The sequence below is a fragment of the Vicugna pacos genome, chromosome 8 (assembly GCF_048564905.1).
Source record: "Vicugna pacos chromosome 8, VicPac4, whole genome shotgun sequence".
NCBI classification, from domain to species: domain Eukaryota; kingdom Metazoa; phylum Chordata; class Mammalia; order Artiodactyla; family Camelidae; genus Vicugna; species Vicugna pacos.
In genome coordinates, this window is record NC_132994.1 from 46,280,865 (window position 1) to 46,301,810 (window position 20,946).

The 20,946-nt window shown below is 37.8% G+C and overlaps 1 long non-coding RNA gene and 1 pseudogene across 2 annotated transcripts in view; both read right to left on the reverse strand.

Moving 5' to 3' along the window:
* Positions 1 to 20,946, reverse strand: part of LOC140697876 (uncharacterized) — a 157,715-nt gene extending 136,769 nt beyond the window's left edge. The window contains exons 1-5 of one of the 2 annotated variants that reach the window (XR_012075256.1): positions 20,857 to 20,946; positions 16,428 to 16,468; positions 9,297 to 9,422; positions 8,038 to 8,192; positions 1,002 to 1,069 (exon numbers count right to left, since the gene is read on the reverse strand). This is a non-coding gene — a long non-coding RNA (uncharacterized lncRNA). The remainder of the gene's footprint in view (positions 1 to 1,001; positions 1,070 to 8,037; positions 8,193 to 9,296; positions 9,423 to 16,427; positions 16,469 to 20,856) is intronic. The other variant, XR_012075255.1, reaches the window with a different exon arrangement.
* Positions 7,291 to 8,010, reverse strand: LOC102539557 (large ribosomal subunit protein uL1 pseudogene; annotated as a pseudogene).

A 20,946-nucleotide genomic window follows, 5' to 3' on the forward strand; every position in this document is an offset into this window, starting at 1 on the left:
AGGTAATTAGCATGTTAAACATATTGGACACATACACCTCTAATGTAAAGAAAGTCCTGAAAGCACATTCTGATAGGAAGAGAGGGAGACAAGTATGAAAGCACCGATCAAAGAGCACCAAGGACTTATCTTCTGCAGCTCAGTCATTCAGAAGTCGAGCAAAGTAAAACCAACACAGAAGGGTAAGGGAACCAAGGAGGTCGTATAAAGGGAAATATTACTTCCTTATTTATGCTCCCTTGGTGCTGCTTGCACATGAATTTTCACTCTCAGATTTTTTTTTCACCCCTGTGGTGACAGAAAGATTCCATCATATCAGCAAAAAAAAAGCTCAAACTTTCCAGTGAGTCTTTGTATGATCACCACCACCACCATCATCATCGTTGCTACAACAGGCAACAATTATATACCCACTTTAAGTCACCATAGTGCCATAGTCACCAATGCCATTCTCCAGGCTCACTTCTCCTTTGTATGTCATTGTTTTGAATATTTCTTTAAGACAAAATGAAAATATCATGTCCACTTTTATATACAATGATTTGCAAACTCAACCTCTCCTTGGTCAACTGAAGGAAGGTATCTCCTACAATTGAATAGCTAAATAACACTGAGTTGCTTCAATATACTTTCAATCTCTCCTTATAAATACCTCGATCTATAGAAGCTTCTCACCTCTCCCTTAATGGCTCTCCTCTAAGTATGGCCTTAAAATCTGAAAACAGTTTTTCAAAATGCAGTGCATTTGTTTCTGCTCAGAAAATTCGATAGGCTTTACATTAGATTGTTTATCCACAGTATTTTTTAAATATATGTATGTACCAAGGAGATGGAATTAGAAGGAAAAAATCACTCTAAAGCATTTTGCACCCCCATAACTGCTTTGTTCTCCCTGTTGGAAAAGTGGCTGATGATGCTCTTGTCATCTTATTCATCCTTAAAATCCTGTCAAGCTCCCTGAATCAATCCCGCACCACAACCACACTTTCACCGCGCCCTACCTTGCCATTCCCTATCCACTCATTCCTTTCCACCAGTGGACAGCTTTTCTCCTCCTTCTGACACCAGGCTTTGAAAGAAGAAAAAATAGATTATTTTCTAACTCTTACTCTCATTTAAACTCACTCCCCTCTTCCCCTTTTTCTCACCCACTTAGCACATCTCCAGCTCACCTCTGACCCCTATACCTCCCCAGCCATTCCATCACTAGCGCGGCCTGAGTCAGAGGGATGATTCACGGGATCATAAAACTCAGGGTGGAAGAGCTCTTAAAGGTCAGCTAATTCAACCACCCAAATAAGTGGAAAAACCAGCTCTTGCTTTCTTTCTTTCTTCCCCGACTTCCCAAACTCAACTGCAAACATCACAACAGTGTCTCTCGCTATTACAGAACTTCCTGCTTTCGATATCCTTTCAACCAAGGGAGATTCCGTCTCTCTGAGACAGCTTAGGTAGCCTTGTCAATGGTAGACACTGGATTACAGACGAGGAAACCTATAGTCCTCTGAATATAGAGCTGGTCACTCTTTCAAAAAGTGCTTAAAAGTGACCATATTTATTCCACTTACTCCATTTATTCCATGGGACTACTAACTATGGTCCCTGGAAAATATATACAATTCATCAAAAAGAGATATACAAATGGTCCATAAACATATTAAAATATAATCAACTTCATTCATAATAAGTTAAATGCAAAGTAAAATTACAATGAGATGATATTTCTCACCTATCATATGGCAAAAATTTTAAACAGGCACTCTCATACATTGCCAGTGGGTATGTATGAAACCTTTATGGACAAGGATTTGCAATAGCTAACAAATCTATATATGTGTCTCTGTTTTGACCCAGTAATACCACTTTCAGGAATTTACCCTGCAAATACACCTCGAAAAATATATCTGTACAGTATGATTCAGATTATTCATAACAGTGTTGTTTATAATTTTTAAACATTGGGAACAGCCTCAATGCCCATTTGTAGGAGAGGAGTTGAATAAACTACGGTGCATCCACACAATGGAGCACTAGGCAGCTGTAAGAAAGAACGAGTAAGATCTCTCTGGAACTAACATGGAGCACTCTCCAGGATACGCCGTTAAATGGAAAAAGAAAAGCGTATCTACAGTACATCACTTTTGTGTAAGTAAGAAGAGATATTTAGAAAATGAGATATATCTACTCATCTGTACATAAAGATACACAGGATAAAATAGAAATGAATGAGATTGGTGAAAAGCATAAAAGGAGTGGTGGGAAATTACATCACCTTTTATACAACCCTGACTTGTAGAACCATGTGAATGCTTCATATACGCAAGAAAACAAGGATGAGGGACAGGGATACAAACAGAAACAAAGAAATCAACCAAACTGGGGGACAGGGGAGAAAACTTAACTCCAGTAACTTTTCAGTGGAATAGCTGGACTATATACCTTCAGGGTAAAGACAAGAAGTGTTAACAATTATTGAAATTCAATTAATAGGGTTTTTTTTCTCATAGACATATAGGCCTGAAACTATTTTCTGTGTATTGTAGGATTTGGCAAATAAGTAAATACACGGTAATCAGCGGGAGCCTGATTCCACACTGACAATGAAGAGTTACAAATGTGCAAAGGAGGAAGGTCTAAATGATCCCTGTGGCTTTTCCTAGCTCTGCCTACTGAGAAGGCCAAGAAGCAGTGACACCTGTTCTCCACTTACAAAACATAATAAGCCTGGAGAAGAGAAAGGACAAAACAAACCAGTAAACACAGGAGAAATAATGGGCTTGGGACATCACCATTAGCACCTATCACTGAAATAACTGATTCAGGCAAGAAATCTTGTTTTTTTTGAATGGAGATACTGGGGATTTAACCCAGGACATTATACTTACTGAATACAGGTTCTGCCACTGAGCTATTAACCCCCACCCCTGGGCAAGAATCATTAATGGGTGCTAAACTTGTATGTGTGAATTTGATGAGTAACAGAAATATCTACATAATCTTAAAGTTTCTCCCATAAGAAATGTATTAATTACAATGAAAAAAAGTAGTAACTTTTTGGTGGAGTAATCTGGCAGACATTTAACCAAATAATCAAATATTACCAGTAATGGCGCATGTCAGCACTACATACCTCCTGGCATGATGCCCTGAGAAGGTCACAGCATCAATCCTGTGGAATTCCTGCCAAAAATGCATACCCCGGATCCAATCATGAAGAAATGTCTGACAAACTCAAACTGAGGAACAGTCTAAACTCTAATTGACCACACTCTTCAAAACTGTCAGTATCATAAAATATGAAGCAAGATTGAAGAATTGTTCCAGGTTAAAGGAGACTAAATTCAATGCAGTGTGAGATCTGGTAGGGGTTTTTGTTTGTTCAGGGTTTTTGTTGTTGTTGTTGTTGTCATTGTTTTTTTTTTTGCTTGTTTGTTTTTCATAAAGGTAATTACTTGGACAATTCAGAAAATCTGAATTTATATTATATGATAATTACGTATCAACATTACCTTCCTGATTTTGATGGTTACACTTGGTTATGTAAAATAATATCCTTGATTTTGGAATATACACTTGAAACAATTAGGGGTAAGTGGCATCCTGTCTGCAAGTTTCAGTTTTTATCTTTTTGAGACTCTAGGTGAAGGGTAGAAGAGAATCCTTTGAAATCTTCTTGCAACTTTTCTGTCAGTCTGAAATTATGTCAAATAAAAGCATGTAAGAAAAAAAGAACTATTTTCCTCATGTGGTTGATTCCTCAATTATTTAATGAGCATTTACCACGTGTTGTCTACTCTACTTAGTTTTGTGTATTTGCATTCTATGGGGTCTTCCCCCCCACGCATCCTGGTAACAAAATGGAGAGTTTGGGTGGAGTGGGCAGCCCTTTGTTCTCCTAACTCTCAGATGTAAAAAGCAGACATATTTCCATTTTTGTTTAACATGTACCCAATCCATCCTTCACACACAGTAGTGGTTGTTCTAGGTACATATGCTGCTCTCATTATGTCATCGACCGAAGGTGGCTGCAAGAATACGATGTGAGACATTTGGGTCAATTCCAATCCTTTTCTATAAATCTATTCTAAAGCAGGAACTGTTAGACACCTAGATAGTCAGTCTAAAGACGACTAAGGGAGACTAAAATAGGAACATGTGTACTTTTTTTAAAGTATCTTTATACTTGAAGAAGAGCTTATGTGCACTACATTTTAGTCGTTGTGCAAATGTGTGTGACTCACTCATTCATTCACTCAGAAGGCCTTCATGGGAAAACTAGGACTTGCCAAGTTCTATGGATAAGTTCTGCAGATTTTAAAGCTAAAATAAATGTTCCTCTTCTGGAACAGTATTTTCAGGAAAGAACAATGTGGTAAGGGCTATAATTGAATTATATGCTAAGTATTATGGAAACATGAAAGAAAGCATGATTAACCTCACCACAGCTGATATTCAGTCACAGAAACCAGAGTCAAAAAAGCCGTAAGAGACACCTAAGCTACCTGTCTTTGCCAGACCAACATCCTAAACTTTGTCAGCGGTAGTCCTGACCTGTGAGCACGGGAAGGGATGAGGTGTCATCCCTACACCTTGCAACTGACTCGGAGGCAGGAGCGGGGAACAGGTGAGGCGCTGAGGTGCAGTTGATCAGAGCAACAGATATCCTAGCCTCCCACCTGCACCCATGCAGCGGGCTTCCACTTCAGAACTTTGAAATACAGACTCGTCACAAAATAATATTTCATTTGATAAAAAGATGTTGGTGCTAAAAAAAAAAAACTAAGCATGAATTTTAGCTCATGATTACTCATATTGATATGAGTGTGTGTGTGTGTGTGTGTGTGTACATGTGTGTGTGTTTCCAGCTGGAATGTAATTCTCTCAATACCTGGCATCTAGGTACACAAAAAAATTGTTCAAAAAGGCTGTGCTAACAATAGTTTATACAAAAGGATAAATATTGTTGCAACATTCATAAGAGTGAAACACTGATACTACAACTTAACCATCCAGCAAAAGGTTAGATAAACCATCCACTGAGCCATATTAGGAAGTCATTTTTTTTAAGGTGGTTGATTAAGAAGATGCTCATTAAGAAGATTTTTCCAGATATAGTGTCAAGTATACATATAATTTTTATTAGCATTACAATGCTAAGGATGTATGAATCTCGATTTACAAACTCAGGTATGCAAGCAATGTAACTTTTTTCAAAAAATGAACTTATTTTCTGTTTTAACCTTATTTTTATGCTAAAAGAAAATTAATTCCTGCTATTGCAGCTGAGCTCCAGGAAGGGTTATCTAGGGCCAAGATATGGGTGAGGAGACAACTAGTCCTTGATTTTTGTCCTCTATCAGTACTGGCATCCTAGGATCCACTCTCGCCTCGTCTGCTCACCCATCTTAGGATCATGCCAGTCATTTCTGCATCCTCCCCTTCACGGATCTGGCTCTCTCTCAGCTACTTCCATGCCCTTCCCAAGAGTCATTCCATTCATGCTAGGCTGTAGGAACTTCTGAGAGACTGTCTAGAGTCCAATGGGTCTAAATACACCCTAGTGGCATTTCCTGGGGCCTTGCCAGCACCGCTGACTGAGGCTCTACCAGGACAGCAGGCACATCCTCTCCACCTTCAGATTTGCTAAACTTGCTTCTGTCCTGCCTCTCCACTACCAAGTTCACCCGAGTTGGGGAGCCAGGGCAGAGAACCTTCCTTCCCAGGCACCCATAAGAAAGGATATCATATGTGGTTGTGAGGTCTGAACACTGCACAAAGGTACTTGTCTGAGTACAGGTGGGGAGGAAATCTAGACAGTCAAGGCCCTCGGCATGGGACCAAGGCTGCTGGAAGAAAGAGGGGCTTTTGCGTTTGTACAAAGGTGTTTTCAGCCACCTAAGCCACTGTCCCTGGGAAGGATTTGCTAAGTCAGTCACCTTACTGTAAATCAATTCACCAAAATGTGGCCTTTTTCTTATTATCAGAACAAAGCTGCACAAGATGCCAGATGTCTTTTCTTCCTCTCTAAATGTCTTGTCTTCTCCCAAGAATTCATATCTTTTTTTATCTAGTCTTGAAAGCTCAAAGGCTTCTTCTCTGACTTACCATGTATTCTTCCAAATCTCTTTTTATTCCGTGTCATTTTCTATTCCCACAAAGGCTCAAAATGTTGAGACCCAAAAGTCATTGGCTTCCTTTTTTAAATGCATCCAGTTGGGTCATCTTTTCCCTGAGGCAGTGAATGCAGAATGTGCTAGCCAATGGAATGGGAGAAAGGCCAGGACCACCAGGAAGTACAGTGGGAAAAACCCTCAGTCAACATTTCAGTATGTCACCCTCCCATTGTGTGTGCATAGACTAGTTCTGGAAGGCTACACACTTGTCTAAGCTGCTAGTAGTAATTCTGCTCAGGCAGGAGTGAAATTTGGAGACGAAACCTCCATTTTTTGCTATATAAAATTCTCCATTTGAATTGTTTTTATAAGGTACTTGTGTGACTTTTGCAAATTTTTTGGAAAAGAAAAACTTTTTTAAACTGAGGGGGAAAATGCTCCAGTGTACTTTTAGTGATGGTATCCAGAATTATAAAATATTTATTCTTTCTTCTCACGAGTGTTTTCTGCTCCACCTACCTCTCTATGATAGAGTTAAACTATTTTTAAGTTCTTGCTCATTGTTTAAATGATGACATTAGTATGGAAATGGCAGTATTAACTGATGGAAACAATATGGATTAAAATGTACATAATTGGCTTAATTTAATAGGATTTACCTTCCAGGGGGCCACAAAGGGTCCCAGAACCAAAATTCCAATTTCTCATTTCCTTTTGCAGATGAGGAAGGGCCACCACTTAACAGATAATGAGAGTAAATCCCAAAGGGGGACCCAAAGGGACAGAGCTGGGAGAGCTGGGACAAAGCTCATGTCCTCCAGATTCCAGTCCAGTGTCCTTCCTGTCACAGAACATGCTTTCTCAGTTTGGGCTGCTTCCCTCCTTTAATGAATAGAGAGAGAATGATGAGCAGAGGTGGATTTAAGTGAATGAAGTTCAAGCTGTAAGCACTTAATTTGCATGGGCCCTTCCTAAGGTCCTGGGAGGGCCACAGTATTGGGTTCACGTGGGTTCTTGATTTTGTAAAATGTGCACAATGATATTTTTTTAATAGCAATTGGATAAGGCCACTGTCACTTTCTGCTCCAGCTTCCCCTCCTACTAGGTGGCACTGGGTGGCCATATGCCTTTTTTTTTTTTTTTTTTGATGGTGACAGTTGGTTTATCAAGCTGTGCCTTAGTACAGGTGTTGGGGCTTGCCCGTGGTGCTCTTCATGTACAAAGCCCAGACATTCTGCCAATTTTTCTTGAGCAATGACATCAGGAAATTGACAGCAAAGTGGATGTTGTGCCCAAGCTCATCGTCTCTCATTTTCACATGACCAACAGCCACTGCCAGACACAGCAACTTCTTCATCTGGAACTTGATCGTGGACTTCACTTCAGCTTTGGCCACCATATTCTCATTGTGGGTCAGCAAGGAAAGGAACTTACCAGCCTTATTCAGACCTGGGCCCAGGATTCTTGGGATCTGCTCTGAAGCCAAAAAGGCATCATACTCTTTGGCCAGCTTCTCAACCAGTTCTTTATGCTAACTGTTGAGTTTCTTCAGAGCCTCAATGTCCATGTAGGGGATATCCACAGCCTTGGCCTCATCACAATGCTGCTGGTTCCCCAGAACACATATGGAGAACTTGGGGCAGAGAGTGGACTTCAGCCCAGAGCATCCACATTCACCAACAGCTAGTCTAGCTTCTCAAACTAGTCAGAGAGCTCAGCCAAGACTTCCCCATGCCTATCTTCTTGTTTAAGACCCAGGGTAGGGGTCCCCATACACCTTTTGAGGATATGATTAAGGGGTGGTTGATTCAGTTGGGGATACATACAGTTTTAGGACACTGCCATGTATGTGTATAGTTCAGACACTCCTGTGAAAGTAATTGCCCACTATCCCCATGCAAATGGATTCTAAGAATCCCCTTACCGCCCACTGTGTCATCTCTCTTGGTCTCCTGACACAGACATTCATTCCTCCATAGCTCAGCTCTGACAGCGTGTGGTGCTGGAGGGATGAGGTTGAAATGTATGGAGCCAGAAGATAATCTGTAGAAAGTTCTCCCAATCATCAAGTGTGTAAAACTGTAACAGAGGATTTGGTTCTCATCAATATCCAATCAAAACAGGTCTTCTCTTATCAGGAATATGTTTTAAAAAGCAATATATACAATTATAAAAGGTCCATATTTCTCACAGTTTATGATAATTGTGTAAGACAGAAATTTATCAGAATTTCTAGACTTGAAGGGAACAAACCTTTAACTATATTAAAAATAAAGAGCAGGTCTATCACAGTTCAACAGCATGACGACAGGTTCTCCCAATTTCACAACAATTGTAAAAACTTACATGACATTACTAACAATGATGGTGCTAAAATTTTGTAAACTAATATTTTTAAAAGATATTCAGTAAAGACTAAATTATCTTTCTAGTTTCTCTTCAGAACATAAAACTGATATTTGGTAAAGAAGCAAAGCCAAAACAGTATTTTTTTTTAAGTAGTATAGAGTTGGGGCATATAGTTAATTTTAAAATTGCTCTTTCTAGATTTTTTTTTTGTATTTGTGGCTTTATGAGCTTTCATGAACTTCCAATTTGTATGTGTTTTTTGAACCTAATTTTGTGCTTTTAAAAAAAAAAAAAGAGGGCCCTCAAATTTTATATGCTATGGGAAGACATTAAGCCCAGATTCACCCCTGACCAGGAGCACAGTTTTAGATTTTCTTCTGATGCTTGCCTGCAGTAGCCTCATTAATCCCTGCCTTTTCCCACGTCCCTCTACTTCTTCGATCCCTCATCCTTAAAGGTAACACACACAGAAGCCTTCCCTAGTCAGATACCTAGTCAGAATTAATGGTTGTTTTCTTCAGTCTACACAGTGGCCAATATTTGCCCCTGTCATGATGCTTATCAGAATGTGCTCTGGATTAATTATGCATCATATGTATACTGAGGACCAGTTATATGCTGGGTTCTGTGCTGAGTCTTAGTACTTCTCTGAAACCAAGCCTTGCCCAGGCTTCTGTATTTCAGAAGGTCCTCCAGCCACACCCCTCCAAATGGGCTGGAGTTCTGTGAGGCCAAAGGGGGCACACTCATCCAGAGCCCAGGTGTCCTTTCCTAGATCACTTGCCTGGAACTCCAGAATTCCCTACTTAAATCTACACTGAGTCTGTTTCTTACCGTGGTCCAACTTCTAGAGAGCTGACTTGCCACTGGTATGCTCACTCTGAGGGCCAAGGAGAAGCTGTTGCCGCAGTGGGGAGGAGAAGGTACTGAGCCTGGATAGAAAGCCGGAGCTCCTATGGTCTAATGGGAAAAGAGAGGAACAAGCTAGTAATTTCCTTTGTATCATACCCCAGACCCTACAAATGTCAGTTATGAGCCTGCTAAGACTGTAGCTGGATGTCTAGGTCTTTTTATCCCAGAGGTTCCTAAACTTTCTCTGCCTCTGTAATTTTTAAGTGTCTTTATAATTTTTTCATGGCATAACTAGGATCAGAGAAGTGCCTAACAGTTCCATTTATTAAGTCAGTCAGTCCAAACTACTTAATAGGAGTGATTCACATGGTGTCTGACAGATGTCACTGTCAGTGTTACCCTCAAACATATAAAGTATCCCACAGCTACCTTGTGAATTTGCCATGGCGACCTGGGATGCCTCAATGCACAGCTTAATAGTGGTTCTATCCACTAGAGTACAAGTGTTTTTGGAAAAGACGTTGTGTCTCATTCATCAAGGCAAATCATATTTTCAAAAAATGACCACATTTCCAGCTCCACATGCTTTGCTAGAAACTTCCCACTCCCTTAATGAGATATGAAGTCTCTTTGCCTTGAATTTGAAGAGACTGGTGACTCACTTGTAATCTAATGCAGCAGCAATGACACTGCATGACTTTCAAGACTAGGTCATAAAAGGTGTTACAGCTTCTACCTTGTTAGCTGGAACACTTGCTCTGAGCTGCCTTGTAAGCAATCCAACTGTCTTGAGGCCACCATGCTGTAAGGAAGCCCAAAGTAGCCTACTCAGAGGGACCACATGGACAGGCCCTTGAAGGAAAAGAGAGTCCTCAGCTCCTCCTGCTCCCAGCTTTTCCAACTCCAATTACCATCTGAGTGCAACCATATAAGACACCCAATACCATAACTACCCATCTGAGTCCTTCCTGATTCCTGTCCCCTAGAACCTGTGATCATGATAAAGTGAGTGCTGTTATTTTTAGCCATTAGTTTTGGAGAGATTTCATTGACAACAAAATAACTGGAAAACATTTTTTTATTGGCAGCTGGCATGGTATTTTGAATATTTTGGAAGGTTAATAAATGCTCATCTAATTGAATGGAAAAATGGAAACTCTCAGAGTACTAGTAATTAATCTAACTTTAACGATGGTTGAAAAGAACAAAATTACAAACATGTTGAAGATATGGAAACAGGTTAGGTGTATACTGATTTCATAGCAAACTTCGGACACTAGGGTCTGATTTTTTTTTAGAGTTTTAATAAATCCCTAAAACGAGTCAATTTCTTTGCCTTTACTTTTTGTTCTCATGACAAAAGGCAGGAAAATAATTCTAAATACTCATTAGCAAGCTCACGGTATCATGAGGTCACCAAAGGGGTTGTGTATGCTGAATTATCTGAGTCCAGTTAATTGAGGATTGTAATTAGTCACTTCAGATTAAGCAAGGTACTACTATAATTGGTGGATTCCAAAGGCAGCCATCTGTTCCCTTTGTATTAATATTATGTCACGTAGAGTACAGCAAGAAGAAGAATTTGTCAAGTAGAAATTTTCTTACCATTAGCAAAAGGTGAATGCTTATGAAACAAAAGGGAAGAGCTGGGGAGAAAATAGACTAAAGACAGGAAAAAAGAAAAGAAGAGAAAAAGCCTAAGAAGAAAGGAAACAGTCCAATTATTTGCTATGCTAAGAGAATCAAACTGAATTTAACCTTAGACATCTGTTTGTGCCTGGTGTTTTTTTTTTTCCACTGGGGTGGATGGAGGTAATTAAAATGCCATGTAGCTGCTTGCCTTGTGTGCATTTCTAAGCATAATTCAAACTCTTATGAATCTACCCTCTCAAAGAAATAGCTGATTATAGAAACAGAACAAAACCTCTTTGATCCCTCTTGTGATACAACTGGGTCATGAGAAGCAGAATTCCAAATATATTCTGTTTTGGATGATTCTTCATGGAATGTCTGACTTGGGGAGGTTTTGAAATGAACAATGATGGAAACCAAGGCAGAATATAAAGCAAAAGACTTGCTGGCATGAAAAACCACCACCTCTGCAAAGGTTGCCTAAATGGACTTTTTGTCAACATGACTGTTTTTTCCTAACTTCCTTTATAATAGGTTTTTTCCCCTAATGAACAGTGCCTAAAAGGTACAATGATAAGTATCAGGTGTGTGTAACGATAGATGAATTGACTATGCCATGCAAAATTCCATAGCATCTTGGCCACTAATGAAAAAAGAATTAAAGCATTTATGAGTCTCTCATAAACTCGGATCTGTTTTTCTAGGGGTTTTGTTATCTAACACTACGTAAGTGTATCTTTGTGTTCTAGTCAGAGGAAAACTACTGTGCTTTTGGAATTAATTGTGTTTCTCCACAAAAGCAAAAACTTAAAATATTTTGTGGAGAACCTAGCATTTTTTAACATTTACCTGTAAAATAATATAATTAAGATAAGGATGTATATCAGTGAAAGTTTTGTGGGTTGGTTTTTTTTTTCCCCCTCACAAAGAACAGGCAACCCCTTACAAACTAGTTTAAGAAGCACAAAGGACTCATATACCAGCGAAGTTCAGAGTTAGGACTGGTGTCAGGTGTAGCTCAGTCAGGAACACAGCTCTGATTCTCTGCAGTTTTCTTGGTTTTGACCTTCTCCACAACGTCATTTTCAGGCTTCCCTCATGATCCCCAAACAAGTCTCCCAGGAAGGTGGCTTTCCTGTGTTCTCCTTCACCTCTCTCGGTCTGCTCACTGATTGAACCCCACGTGCACCAACCCCAGTGGCCTGGGGACTGCTGTGCTGCGCACATACGCCCACAGTAAGCAGCAGAGGGGGGTGTTCTGGTTGGTCTATACCAATTCAGGGCCCACCCCTGGACCGGGGGCCAGTCCCACCCAACTAATGGCTACTACACAGTCGGGAGGGGTGGCTCTTCAGAGGAAAGTCTGAATGTTGCAAGGAAGGAGGTAAAAGAGGTACTGGATACTGGGATGGTAGCTGATGTTGACTACAGGCAGTTCATATGAACTGTCACAGCAGCCCTTATGTTTTCAGGGCAAGTATAACTGCGGGAATGCATAAGATTTTCACTGGAAAAATTAATTCTTTGTTCTAAATTATGTTTTTAAGAATGCAGAAATAATGAGTTTATCAGAAATAACTCAAAGAATCAAATTAGTAAGGATTTCAATTAAGGGAAATGGTTTATGTCAATAGTTCTGATTCATTTAGCAAATACCGAGCACTTACATGTCCCAGGTGCTGTACTAGGTTCTAGGCACCAAGGATCTCTTTATTATTTTCACACTAATTCTACATTGCAACAATAATTACCTATCAGACAAACTGCAAAACCATTCATTGTTTCCCCATTTTAAGACAGTTAACATGTTTGTTAGTCTATTCAATATTATTGTGGTATAAATAAATACATAATATAATTTCTAGTAGCCTAAAAAGCATTATTAAAGTTTAAATAAATAATATATGCAATTTCTCTTAGGCTTTTAGAAATAATGTATTTTTCCTCCAAAAAATACTCATGATTACCATTGTGAGTCACTGGTGACACGAGGGCCCCAGATTAGGAGTAATAATCAACATGAAACAAAAAGTATAGACACTAATCTATATGCATAAATCATGTAAATCCTAAACACTATTGTGTTAACTTTAAAGTTCCATCCTCCACTAAGTCATTCTCTAGCAGGACGATATACTCTGATGAAGGGCTTCCAAATTTCTTATTTACTGTTTAATTCCCTACGGGAGTCAGACTGAGACACCTGGACTCAATCTGAGTTGTTTCTTTATCCCATGACACTGAGAAACTCAATCCTACTACTTCAGGATACTACTGGGTATGCAGTATGCAGAATTAACCTTAAAAATCAAAATCTTTAGTATTCGAGTAGCTCATACCACTTACAAATATCTCTCTAACGAAGAACAGCCCAAATGTTATATATTAGTCAAAAACCAGCCAAGCATGCCGCTGACTTTGTACCAGCAATGAACGCACCCACTTCCCATTTTCCAAATTTCTGTCCTGCCCCCACACAGCCAACCTCTGTTCAGATGATCGCTTTTACTCAACACTTCACCTCCCACAAAGCAACAGTGTGCAAGATTTATATAATTAATGTTTGTAAGGGACTGCTAGAGCCTGGTCTGAAAGATGCCTTTGAAGAGGAAAAGATTGTTGATACTATGATGTCCTGAATTTCTTATCCTTATCAAGATTGCTTCTAGGAGGAAAAGCTACAGAAATGATAGATGGGACCACTTTTATTCAGCACCGTTACAGGTGGCAAAACAGTGCTATAGGACTCAGGCAAGAATATGTCCCTAGGCAACATTAATTGTATAAACATGTATCCTGTCAGTCACTAAGAATGCAGGTACGATGCTTTATAGACCTGGGATAATGCTAATTCCATCCTGCTTACAGTGTGCTTTGTACTGGAAAAGTTCAAGGCACTTTGCAAGCACCATAATTTAGTAAAGCATGAAATGAAAGCTACACATAGGAAAGTTGAGGCATTTTGAAAATTTAAGACTTCATTTAGCCATTAACCAAGAAGGGTTGACATTCAGTACCATAAATGCTTTTCCCCCATACAGATTACTTTTGTTATTTAGGGGAGGAAGGAAAAGGAAATTGATCTTCACAGAGTATATACAGTGGACTGCATGTTGCTGGAAGGTTTCACAATATTTATCTTACTTGATCTTTAAAACAAAACAGTGAGGTATATTTTACAGTTGAGGAAACTAAGGCTTAGAGGGAAAATTAATTTGGCTGAGATAACATAGGCTACCAAGTGACAGAGCCAAGAACTTAAGCCAGGTTTGCATGATTCCAAAGCTACTGCTTTTTCCACTACACATATAACAGTGAACTAGTAAACACCACCAATCTAATAGTTTCTTTTTTCTAGGAACTTGTTCTAAATTTTGCAAAGAGCAGAAGAAACAACTTTTTCAAATAAATTATTCTTGAAATGCCCATGCAGCTGTCTCATACCATGCCAGCCCTCATTTCTCTTTTCCATCCCTGCACTCTGGACCAGAATATACAGTTTAGCATTTGATTATTTAAAGGAAGTCTCTATTTTAAAATAGCGCCTTATTTATACCTGCCCACTGCCAAACAGGCACACAAACTACCTCCAACACTTCTCCCATCATTGGGGTCAAAAATGTCACACCTATGAAAGGAATTCCAAAGGGAAGGAAAATTAATGGGTTCATTGCTGAAAATGTAAAAAAAAAAAAATCTGACAATTAGGAATTCCTTAAGATACCATGGATGGGCAGACACACTCAAGAACCTGCCTCTCAACTCAAAAATAAGTTACCCTCCTATAGACTACAGTTTTAAAAGATACTTTGTTATGTTATTGGGATTTGAAAAATAATAGCAAATTATTTAAGATCAAAAATATCCTTTTCCAAAAATACGCATTCCACCCAGGGGGCTAAGAGGCATCTGGCTTTCACAACTCAGAGATAATTTGGATTGTTTTCTCAATACTTCTATGAAATTGATTGCACTGAGGAAATATCCATGTTTATTAGGAAAATGAAGGTGGAAGTAGCTAATATTGAAGCATGGGGCAGCTTAAGTGAAGTTCGAGGATCATGGTACTAGGCTTGGGCCAGCGTGAAGGCATTCAGTACCAGTAACCCAGGGAGACAGGATTAATAGAATGACAGGCAGATAGAAAGGAACATGGAGGATGTTAATAAGACATTAGAGGATGTGGGGGAGGTATTTGACAAAGTGATTCTAAAGTTTTTCCAGAAGTGTAACTACAAGGAACATCACGAACAGCTGAATGAACACACAAAATGTGGTATTACTTACAATGGACCATAAAAAGGAGTAAGAAGGAAAGAAGTTCTTATATGCTGCAGCATGGATGAATCTTGAAAACATCATGCTAAATAACATAAGCCAGGATAAAAGGACAACTACTGTATGATTCCACTTACATAAAATATCTAGAACATTGATTATAAGAAAAAGTAAATTAGAGGTTACCAGGGGCTGGAGGAAGGAGGTTATAGGAAGTTATTACTTAATGGGCACAGAGTTTCTGTTTGAGTTGATTAAAATTTTAGAAAAATATAGTGGTAACAATTGCAAAATATTGTAAATATAATTAATACCACTGAAGTATATACTTTAAAATGGTTACAATGGGAGATTTTATTTTATGTTATATATATTATACCACAATTTTTAAAATAGTAAAAAAATAAATAGAAGGGACAAGTCAAGAAAAAATTTAAGAAAAACGCAAGAGGAATGAAATTAGTTTTTGCCTTACTATTTATTAAAATGCATTGTTTTAAAATTACAATCATTAAAATAGTGAGATACTGGCCCAGAAACAAAGAAACAAATAAATGGTATCAAGTAGAAAGTCTATAGGCAGACCTGACTATACCCATGTATTTGGTATATAATGAAGGAGGAATTTAAGTCAGTGAAAGGAAAGTAAGGTATGAACATCAACTAATGAGCCACTTGAAGGAGGAGCTGCCTACTGAGGGCAGGAATTCTGCCTGCCTTATGCAGCAACTGTTCCCCATGCAAAATCACGATACCTGGTACACTGTAGGCATGTAGTTAATGTTTGTCGAATGAACTAAAATTCATCCCTATATAATGAAATATACCAAAATAAATTCTAAATTGAAAAATATCAAATACTGATAAACTCAACAAAGTAAAAACCTCTGTACATACGCATCAAAAGGTGAACAAGTAAGATTTAAAAGAAAATGAGAAGCTGAAGAAAAAATGTGTATTTGTAATATAACGAGACAAATGTTAATTTAAGTGCCTTGATTTTCAAGTAGCAATTTTTAACTCAATAATAAAGGGACAACTACCTCGAGAGAAAAATAAAGTTTATCAACAGTCATAAAAAACTACAAATAGCCAATAAGACCATGAAAAAATTTGTACATCATTAATAATCCAAAAAAAACCTAAAATTTACATGATAGATACTGTTTCACGTATCAGATTGGCAACTATCAAACTACCTACCGTTGGTGATGATTCAGAGAAATTAGCATCTTCCCACATTGCTGGAAGAGATATAAATTGGTCCAACTGTTATGAAAGGTATTTGGCAGGAAATATCAAAAAGTGTTTAAATGTGAATACTATTTCATCACCTGATTCTACTTCTAATAATTTAGACTAAAAATAATTTAAAACATGTACTTTTTTACCTACAACATAGTTTATTGCAGCATTGTTCATAATAGAAGAAAAGATTATAAACATTTAAATGCCAAATAATAAGAAATAGTTAAGTACATTTATGGTCCTTTCATACCAAAGAACACTACATTATCAGAAAAAAACTTTATAGACTATTTAATGAAATGGGGGAAGTGTTCATTACACATACTTAGATTTAAAAGCAGATCATTAAATATTATTAGGCAAAGTAATCGCATGTTTTATGAAAGGGAGAAAATAGAAAAACTGGAAGAATAATGATCAAAGAACTAATGGCGATTGTCTCTGTCAGGTTAAGTGGCAATTTAAGTGTTATTATCACTAACACAACATACTAATTTTTCTGCAGTGAACATGTATTGCTACTATCATATAAAAACAATAAAAGATGGTTTCAATTTTAATAAAGAAAAAAGTAATAAGGAACTTGGTCCTCTTTTCTCAGGACCCATGATCTCTTTCCATATGTCAAGCATATTACTAAGCACTTGACACTCATTATTTTATTTGATCCTTACTCTTTTATTAGCTACCATTAACCCCATGGATAAGGTCCTGGGTTCAGGAAAAGGAGCCTGCTCAAGGTCATGAAGCCAGTGGCAGTTCTACGAATGCCCCCCACCACCACCCTCAGTGTCTGATGCCAAAGTTTGTTTTTAACCATGAACTTTTCTGAGCCTGTTAAGAGTAGTTAGGCTCTTTGAGGCTACAGCCAAAAAAGTACAACAGGTATCACCACCAGGTATCACAGTTTCTATAGAAAAATGTCTTTGGCTCTCCAAACAACACACTTAGAAATGGTTTTGGGAGAACAGATTTTTCTTAAACTGTGTATCACTTCTTCTGGTTTGCACTGTCTGTCTGTGTCACATAAGCAGAGGCAACATCCCGGAATGAGTAAGAGCACTAGCCCAGAATTAGATTCCCTGGGTCAAACCTGACTTTACCTACTCCTTAACACTCATAAAACCTTGGGCAGTTATTTAAATTCATCCAGTCTGATTCCTTGCCAGTAAGGTAAAGAAAACAAAACTTCCAGTTATATGATAAACACGTACTAGGGATGTAATGTACAACACAATAAATATAATAATTAACACTACTGTACATTATACATGAAAGTGGTTAAGAGAATAAATACTAACAGTTCTTATCTAGGAAAAATTTTTTCCTATCTCTTGAATTTTGTATCTCTAGGAGATGATGGACGTTCACTAAACTTATTGTGGTCCTTGTTCCATGATGTATGTAAGTTGAGTTGATGCTGTATATCTTAAACTTATCCAGTGCTGTCAATTATATCTCAATAAAACTGGAAGAAAAAAATTTAAATAATTTAAACTCATCCCATTATATATATATATATAATGGGATGAGTTTAAATTATTTAAATTTTCTTGATACATATATATATGTCAAGAAGTTCTAGTGAGGATTAAATAAACTAACCCATATAGTGCTTTGTTAGCTAAGTGTCTGACACATAGCAAACACCTGACAAACGGCAGTTATTCAAATCATCAGTGTATTCTATGCATAATAAATTCCCCAAGGGCAAAAATCCCCTGTTGCATTGCTTTTGAATTTCCTAATGAGCACACTAGATGACGGATCAGTGGCTTGAAGTTGGACGTGAAGAAATATCTGCTGGGAAGTCTCAGCACTGCAAGCTCTCCGCTCCGATTCAACTTCAATGAGAGCCCTACTTTACTAACCTTTGTTTTCTAATAGGAGCCTTGTTATCTGCAACACGTTGACCAAAAGAAAATCATGATTATAAGGCTGTCTTGCATTTCCTTATTATTACTGGAGTTTACTGATTGAGTATCTAATAATTAAAATGCAAGTTTCTTTCACTTAACAGGGACTTTTTAGGGAAGGATGTAACTTTACTAAGTCTAAAAAAAGTTAAAGAACACCTGAATTGTAATATCCTTGAATGCTTATTGATGGCACCCTGTAGGAAAGTAACTGTAACCTATTTCTTTCTTTCAGCAATAAAGTATCAGGAAAGAGTCGGGCTCAACCTTTCACTGAAAGCGTTCAACCTGGATAAATCTGAGAGAGCTAGCAGCATTCACGTACCATGTGTTACTTTGAAGTCAATGAAGCTGAAAACTTCACTTTAGAAAGTTCTCTTAATCCTTGAGAGCGTAACAGTGTGCTGATTTTAATTATGACATGACAGATTGTAAAACAAATCTATAAATATTGATGTGCAAGTCCTGGCATAATTCTGTGAATACTCTACAAAACAGGTAGTGAACATGTTCTTTCATCTAAATCAGGTCATAGTAAATAAACCCAAGGAACCCAATTAAAAACAATGAGTTTCCCAAGGGCTAAGTTAACATTCCTACCTGACAATGCTCTCCTAGTGGCTAAATGACTTGTACTGAGAAAGATTCACAATTCCATTTATAAAGACAAATTGCCCCGGAACTTTTCTTCTACTGCAATGTTTTTAATTCGAATTAGTGACAACAATTAAAATAAGGAAGGAACTTGACAGAATCAGTCTAATGAATTATAGCTATAAATGCATCACTTCTCTTAAAAACCTCCACTGACTCTCAAATGACTTTGAGACACCCTGCTTGGCATGCAAGTTCCACAACGATTTGGCTACAGCCTAATTCATTTCCCAAGACAACTCTTTCCCTTCCACCCTGCTTTCCTCCAAATCCTTCACTCCAGCAAAGGATCACCCGTCTTTCCCTAAGAATCACCTGCACTCTTCAGCCTCAATGTGTCTCTGCAAATGCTGGTCCCTTTCCAATACAGTGTATTTAAGACTAGCTATTCTGGACATCTTTCAAGCTCTGCTCAAATGCCACTTTCCCCCTTAACCCCATTATTGCACCAAAGGATAGATAAGGAGTTAGAAAACTCCCCTTCACATAATATTTAACAGCAATAAGACATCTCAATAAGCATAATATCTAAATTAAAAAAAATAGTGTGATTGTCATATAAATGGAAATTGAGAACAAAAATCTTTGGGCCACCCCCACCCTTCCAACAGGATTGCTGCCTCTAATCTCATACAAAAATTTCAGAGCTGTCACTGATGAAATCTCCTTTTAAAAATGAATCATCTTTTACTTTGTGCCCACAGCCTACAGTTTTCCTTTTACTTTGGCCTTGAATACATCCCATCTTGGTAACAGTTGTTTGCATTTAGACTCCTCTGTTATTTCTCCTGGTATTTCCTGAGAGCAGGAATTGAGGCTTATTCACCAGGTATCACCACCACTGCTAAACAGAGAGCTTTGCTCAAAGTATGTGTTCAGTACTTAGTGGCATGGAAATAGGAATAGACAAATTAAGAGAGGACAGTCTGAAAAATCAGGCCACAATTAATGAGTTAGGCTCCCCATTACTTTCAAGTATTAATAGTTCTGTCAGTGATCTCTGTCCATAATCTCTTTGGTTTTATTTTCAGATCATTTCCTCCCACAGTTCTGTTTATTTAGTCCTCACTGTGATGTTTCTAACATATTGGCTCTCAAACTACATTTTTGAATGGGAACAAAGTGTTTCATTGTTAAAATTAAAGTATGGACTTTTTTTTCCCAATTCAAACACATGTACACAAATAAATTTATGGTTACAATGTTTTCATTTTAAATTTTGCTCAAACCTTTGTTAACTCTACTAGAAGCTATGCACAGAAGTATATAGTTAACTTATCAATATTTCGTAAGATTGTATAAAGAGAACATGGGTTTTTCGGGTTTTCACCTGAACACCAGTGAGAATCACTCTCCCAACCCTTTAACATAACAAAACCCTCTAACATTACATTGCACCAACAGGTTCAACCACAAAAGTCCGCTTTTCTAAGGACCTATATTTTAAAAATCACATAAGGAAACTAGTTTAAAATGTAGACAATAGAATAGATAAAAGATAACATATTTCAGCATTGAAAAAGAACATAAACTGGAATACAGTGAATGCAACTTTTAAAAACAGAGAATATACACACAAAAATATATGATTTATAAATTTCATGTTACAAATGGTGGTTTAATTAAAAAAATGCATTGTCCTCTGTAATGTGAGCTACTGGTCTATGCCAAATACAACTATAGACTTTTACATACTAACAATCAAATGGCATGTCAGTTAGAAAACCTTTAATTACCTTGTGCCTTTTGTACCTATATGGGAATACATCTATTTATCCATTTGTATATAGATAGATTGATACATATATACCCACATAAGTTGTTCTTATTGGTTTTCTGTTTTCTATTCATAACTTGGTCTTCTGTTTCAGACACCATTAACGTTCCTGTTGAGACTGTTATTC